This window comes from Equus caballus, chromosome 12, assembly GCF_041296265.1.
Source record: "Equus caballus isolate H_3958 breed thoroughbred chromosome 12, TB-T2T, whole genome shotgun sequence".
Taxonomy (NCBI): Eukaryota; Metazoa; Chordata; class Mammalia; order Perissodactyla; family Equidae; genus Equus; species Equus caballus.
In genome coordinates this window covers 41944397-41951328 of record NC_091695.1, presented here as the reverse complement: position 1 = coordinate 41951328, position 6932 = coordinate 41944397, and the positions used below count along the sequence as shown (strand labels likewise).

At 60.3% G+C, this 6932-nt stretch overlaps 1 protein-coding gene across 1 annotated transcript in view; it reads left to right on the top strand.

Moving 5' to 3' along the window:
• Positions 1-2302: 2302 nt before the first annotated feature.
• The window catches only part of NRXN2 (neurexin 2), a 107873-nt gene continuing 103243 nt past the window's right edge, over positions 2303-6932 (top strand). Inside the window, exon 1 of the mRNA XM_070228845.1 lies at positions 2303-2532. The gene's annotated coding sequence lies outside the window, so the exon portion shown is untranslated. The remainder of the gene's footprint in view (positions 2533-6932) is intronic.

Here is a 6932-nt window from a genome sequence, read left to right as displayed (position 1 = left end):
TGTGTCTGTGTGTGTGTGCGCACGTGTGTGCTCAGGTCTGCCCCACCCTGGAGTGTGACTTGTGGCTGTCTTTTCATGGTTGCATGTGTGAATTTGGTGTATGAGCTTCACACTGTGTGTGTGTGTGTGCATGTGTTTGCATGGACACACATGCTGTATTTGCTGCACTGCCCCTCCGCCGTGTGTCCCCACTGGACTGCGCATGGGAGAAGGGCCACATTGGATGGGTGCCTGTTGGGAGGGGTGTCTTGAGATGGTAGGTCCCAACTCCATCAGGTAGTCTGAACTTTGGACCTTGAGAGGAGCCGTCCTTGTAGCTGGGGGGAGGGGCAGGGAGGTGCAGCAGCTGCCAGGTGACCTTTCTTGCCCTTGATGGGCAAAGGTGACCCAGGGAGCTGGGGGTGGGGACAGGAGGCAAATGCTCGCTCTAACATCCCTCCCAGCCCCTCCCCTCCTCCCACCCGGTCCGATAGCCATCAATAAGGGTCCAAGAGACAGCCTCTGTGAGTCACTGCACCTGTCCATCTATGCCCTGGTGCCCGGCTAGACAGGTCTCTGTGTGTGTGTACACTGCAGGGAGAGGAGCAGTGGGGAGGGTGGGGCAGTGGGCTGTGGGATCAGAGAGGCAATTTCACATCACAGGCCCTGACTCAGCACTTCCCACTCTCTGGCTCCTCTCGTGGCCTTAGCGGGGCCAGCCTGAGGGTCTCTCCAAGGTCAGAGTGGGCCCCCATTCTGGACCTGGCTCAGGGGTCTCTCTTCCAGACCCCTAGGACACCCTCTGCAGCCTGGGTCTCCCTTTTACCCCCTCCCAGGCTGGGGAGGGAGACCTCTGATGGGTGGCTGTCACTGCTCCTCTACTCAGTAGTTGACCACTCTGTGCCAAGTGCCCCGGGGGCGGGGGGTAGGAGGACCCTGTGGGCAGGTCCTCTGTGTGCACCTGTTCCCCTGGGTGTGCGTTTGCCTCTGAGTGTGTAGGTACCTCTGTCCACAAGTTTGTGTAGGTTCTTGGGCAAGCATGAGCTTCCTGTGGGTGTCTTACCATGGTGGGGCCTTTCTGCAGCTGGCCCTGTGTGTCCTTTTGGGAATCCCTGTGTGCACATGGATAGGTGTGCATGGCTGTGAGTGTGCCCCTGTGTGCCCATGCATACATTTGTGGTCTCATGTGAGGGTTCCTGCATGTTGCCACTGGCTAAGGAAGCGCCAACTACCGCCAGCTGTGCAGATCACAGACCCTGCAACAGAAATCAGGGTCCTGGAGCGAGCTGGCAAAATGGTCTGGGACTCACACACACACACACACACAGCCTCATTCAGAAGCCCAACTTTGTGGTACAGACACTAGGTGCCAGGTCCACCTTTGATTGGCTGAAGGATGAAGGGGTGCCCCTTTTCTCCCACACTCATACACACACACACCCTCCCCAGGGAAGGCCTTCACCCCAGCACCACACTCATTCTGAAACTCATGGTTGGGGGGAGGAGAAAAGAGCTTCCCTTCAGTGGTCCTGCCAATGTGCAGCAGCCTTCCTGCCCCTAAACCCACTCCCACTCACGTCCTGGGTTCCAGGCAGGACTGGGAACCAGGCTTCCAACTCTGGGATTCCCATGAGGCAAGGCTGGGAAACCCCAAGCCTTTAGGTCTGCCCCGCCCCCATCTCTGCCTTTTCCTCCCCCACTGCTTCCGTCGTTATCCCAGCAAAGACCCTCCCTCCTCAGTTCTTGGGGCAGCCAGGGCGCCCTCGGGCGGTGGGAGGCGGAGGTCAGGCTAAGGGCTGGAAAAAGCCCCCAGCAGCCGCGGGCGGAGTCCCCTTTCCCTAGGCTCCCCGCAGCCCGGGCCCGCCCTGGGCGTAGCCAGCAGAGGGCGCTGCGACCCGGGTCCCGCACCGGTCCTGCTCCCTCGGTGCCCCAAGTCGGGGCCCACAGCCTCCCCTTCGGCTCGTCCCAACCCTGGGCGCTGCCACATGGACCCGCTGGCCTAGTGATGCGGGACCGGGGGCTCGACCCAATGGGCAAGAGGGTAGGGCGCCTGGGTTCCGGAAAAGGCATTGGGTCTGGGTTGGGGGTCTGCCTGGTTGGGGGCCCGGGAACCAGGGCTAAGGACCACAAGAGGCGGGGAAGAGCTCGGATGCCCTGGGGCCGGGACGCCTGGGTCCCTCGCGGGGGAGGGAGGTGGGCCTGTGGAGCAGCGGGACTGGCGGCTTCTGCGCCTTCCTATTGGCTGCTCCGCTCGTCCGTTAGCGCAGCGTGGCCCAATGCGCGCGTTTGGTGGGCGGGTACTGGTGCTGATGCTGCCGTCAGTCGGTGTTGCAGGGATGCGGCGGCGGGAGCAGCCGCCCTGACTCGCGGAGCATCCTCCTCCGAGCGGCACCGCGGCGGGGCGGGCGGACAGGCAGGCGGGCGGGGACGCGGCGGGAGCGAGAGAGGCGCGAGGAGGCCGACACTGCTGGCCCCGGCCCTGCCACCCGCCAGAGACAGGGCGGCCTCGGGGCTCTGATCCCCACCCTCCAGCTCCTGGACCCCCAGAACCAGGTACGGGGGGGGGTGCTGCGGCGGAGATGGGCGGGGGGCGGGAGCCCATCGGGGGAGGGGAGCGATCGCAGGGGCGAGGGAGGCAGGGAGGATGGATTGGGGGGCGGGGGCGCTGCCACGCTGAGAGGGCTGGCTGGGTGACAGCGAGGAGGCTAAGCGGCTGAGGGGGTTGGGGGTCGGAGGCTCCCTGTGGAAGGGGCACTGGCCCTGAGCTGGGGTGAACGGAGGGGGGTGGGATGGAGGGTCGTTAGGGGAGGGGATGGGATGAGAAGGGGCATCCAGGAGTCTGTGAGGGAAGCTCTGAAGGGGGGCCCTAGTCTTGCTAGCCCCAAGGGCTGGAAGCGGTGCTCCACCACAGGGGCTGGGGAGCTGTTGTGCTCTGAAGGGTCTGCAGGGGAGAAACCGGAGAGGAACTGGGCTTCACGGGAGGAGAAGGAGGGGAGGCCGGAGAAGGGAAAGAGAGAAGTGGAGGAAGGCAAGGAGCAGGGGCCAGGCCCAGGGCTTCATATTGGGGGGCAGCACTGAGGACCAGGCTTTACTGGGGGATGGGAGCCAAGGGGAGAGGAGGTTATCGGGAGAGAGCAGAGGGGAAGATGCCAAGGTGCTCGAGGCAGAGATGGGTCTGTGCTGGTGGAGAGCCAGGAAAGATGGGGGGCCTGAGGGAGAGGAGCGGAAGCTTGCGGGGGAAGGCTGGGGGCGATGAGAGAGGGAGACTGGGAAATCAGTAGGAGGGGGCTGTGCTGGGGTGGGAATGCGCTGGGGGCGGCGACAGGGTTATGGTCAGAGAGTGCTGCAGGGGAAGGAAGCTGCAGGGCCCTGGGCTTGCTCCCCCAGCCCAAAGAGGAGGGGACCATTTCTTATGGCCCAGCCTCCTCCCCCAGCTGAAGGAGCCATCTGCCCTGGGTTCTTAGGGCTGGGGTCCGAGCCCTTGAATCTTTGATGGGCCCTTGGAGGCAAAACTGGCTTTTGGGGGTTGTTGTCTTCCTTACTCTCAACCCGCACTTGAGTCCTGGGTGAAGGCATTTGGTACCTCACTGAACCAGCAAGGGCAGGGAGGGGGCTGTTTCTTGGAGCCTGGAGGTAAAGGGGGAAGCTGTCCAGACCTGGAGGGATGAAGTCAATGTCAGGAGGTGGTCTTGGGTCTCCAGGCTTCTTGACTGCCTTGGTGGCTTCTGTACAGCTCCAGTTCTGTGTGTGTTGGCGGGGGTGAGGTGGGCGAGGACCTCCCATCCATTCCTGCCCCTCTCTCCCATCCACCTTCCCAATGTCTGGGTATTCCTTCTGGAGGAGGGTGGACTTTAGGGCTTTGCATCCTTTATCTTCTGCCAGAGAAGTAGAAAGAGAGAAGGGAGACAGAGGAAGAACGAGAGGAGGGGGGCAGCTGGTCTGTGAACTGTGAGGCCTTCTGTTTTGTGGGTGCTTCAGCCACTCAGGTGCCTCTGAGGATGTCTCCAGGGATGCTGGCACACGAGGCTGGGCTGGATCTTTCCAGGGATGGGGGAGAAGGGTCTGGCTGGGGCTTCTTTCATTCCTGTTAGAGGAAGTGTTCTCAGACCCGTCCTGCCCTGAGATCCACAGGGATGCGCGGGACTGACGGGCAGCCCCAGGGTGGCTGGGGAGCTCTGCAGGAGCTTGGGGACTCTCCTGGCTTCTTGGCCTGGGCTGAATCCATACGATGGTCTCCTGAGAGGAGGGGGCTGGGTTCTGGAGGGGCCACTGGGGACCTCTCTTCCCTCCAGACTCTCAGTCTCTACCCAGGTCCGGCTGCTCCCTCCTGCCCGCCCTTGCCAGTGACACAGACAACCTGACACTGATACAGACGCTCGGTGGCACCCACCCAGACACACACCTACACAGGCGCACACACCTGCGTACACAATACACCTCCCGGCAGCACACCGCCTACACTCCCCACCCAGAGAGACAGCCACCTCGCTGCCTGCCTCAGAGACCTCCCCCGGGGGCTCTGCTCTCATGTGCATGGCACACTCATGGCCCCCATGTGCCCCCAGAGCCCCGGCAGTGCACTGTCGGCCCTCACCCTCAGGCACACACAGCCCCTATCCCACCGTTCACCTCCGCAGGTTCACACATCATCTCAGGCACACCGAACACACCTCCACCTCTCCCATACACACCTCCACTCCCTGGGACACAACCTTCCCCCCCAGACACACCCCTTCAGCCCCCAACACATATCAGCAAGAACCATGTTCTCATCTGGGTCCTAAGCACACCGCCCCAGGCAAACCCACCCGCACACACATGCATGCTAACACCCCTTTATGCCTTGGCTCCCCTCCCAAGCATCTCTCCCACTTCCGTTCTCTCTCTCCTTCACTCTTATATTTTTGTACCCTCAGAAAACCCCCCAAACCCCAGGCCCTCCTACCCCTCCCGACCATGACCACAATACCCCACAGTCCAACCCAGCGCTCAGCCACACCCGGCCTCCCTCAGAAACTTCCAATTTCATTGCGCCCCATCCCAACACTGGTCCTCACACGTGGGGCCTGTCCCTGCCTGGCGCTGGAGCCCAGCCGCTCTGTTCGTCCATCCCTAGCTCCTGAGCTCAGCTCCTAAGGGGATGCCTGGGCCGTGTGTCTCACACTGCTCCATCCATCTGGGCAGCTCCCTGCTTGGCCCGGTCCACACCACCAGGCCTGCGGGATCTCAGAGACTCATTCAACAAATAATGCGGTGTGTGCATGGCACCTCCTGTTTACAAAGCCGTCTCCACTGCCGCCACTGTTTAACATGGTGAGGTGGGGTGAGAGTGAGGCCGCATGGGCTCAGCTTTGCCCCTGAGTGAGCCTCAGTTTCCTCATCTGTAAAATGGGAGCCCTCATCCTACACATGGGGTTCTTGCGACGACTAGATGAGATGATCATGATGACAGTAATAACAGTGACAATGGTTTTCCTGTGTACCTACAGGGACCTGGCTCTGTGCTAAGTGCTCTGTGAACTTTACTTCATCTGATGTGTTTGTCAGGCACATAGAAAGCCCCCGGCAGGCCGGCTCCATGGCCGAGTGGTTAAGTTCGCACACTCTGCTGCGGCGGCCCAGGGTTCGGATCCTGGGCGCGGACATGGCACCGCTCGTCAGGCCACGCTGAGGCGGTGTCCCACATCCCACAACTAGAAGGACCTGCAACTAAGATATACAACTATGTACAGGAGGGGTTTGGGAGATAAAGCAGACAAAAGAAAAAATAAAAAAAGATTGGCAACAGTTGTTAGCTCAGGTGCCAATCTTAAAAAAAAAAAAAAAAAGAAAGAAAGCCCCCCGTAAATGGCAGCTATTTTCACCATCATTATCATAACCTTCCACACACGCACACACACGCACACACCTGTCATGTATACCTTTTGGAACATTCCCAGGCACCTCATGCTTACTCACAAGGCTGCCCCTGGAAACCATCTGGCCCCTCTGCATTGCTGGGGTGCACCCACCCAGGCTGGCGCCCCCCCAGCTGTGAACGGCACAGGGCTGGGCTCAGGGATGAGCTCGCCCGTCCCACGGCCTACCCCCAAGCTCCTCGGCACCTGGGCTCCGGCCCCCACTCCGCCGAGTCATTCAACCTCACCTCGGTCCCCAGCCCGCCCATCTCCTCAGCCCCACACACCTAGCAACAGCCTTGTCATGCACACCTCGGGCTGCCCCCTCGTGTGCCCAGCCCCTTCACGCTTCTCTCTGTGTCTGAAGAGACCTGTGCAGGGGGACCCGCGCACACACCTCTCCCTCCCAGCCTGTGCTCCCTCCAGTCTTCAGACCCATTTAGTCCCTTCTCTCACCTTCCCAGGCTGGAGGAGGCATCCAGCAGAGTGAAGGAGGGCCCCGGGTGCGAAATCTGAGTCCCAGCTCCCCTACTGACAAGCTCGGTGACCTTGTTGTGGGGGCCCTTCTCCTCACTGAGCGTCAATTTCCCCATCTGCAAAACAGGGTGGTGATAAGACCTGCCTCGCTCCCTTCTCTCATCAGGCCCTGGTGAGAATCAAGAGAACATGAGACATGGAATTTTGCAAACTGTAAAATGCTGAGATGAGAGTTTTAAAAGTAATCATTAGGGGCCAGCCTGGTGGCACAGCAGTTAACTTCGCACATTCCTCTTCGGCGGCCCAGGGTTCGCTGGTTTGGATCCTGGGCGCGGACATGGCACCACTTGACAAGCCATGCTGTGGGAGGCGTCCCACATATAAAGTAGAGGAAGATGGGCATGGATGTTACCTCAGGGCCAGTCTTCCTCAGCAAAAAGAGGAGGATTGGCAGCAGTTAGCTCAGGGCTAATCTTCCTCAAAAAAAAAAAAAGTCATTAACACAACACATACTTTAGTCCATCCCAGGCACTGTTAAAAGTACTTTACATATATTAACTCTTAATTTTGACAACACTA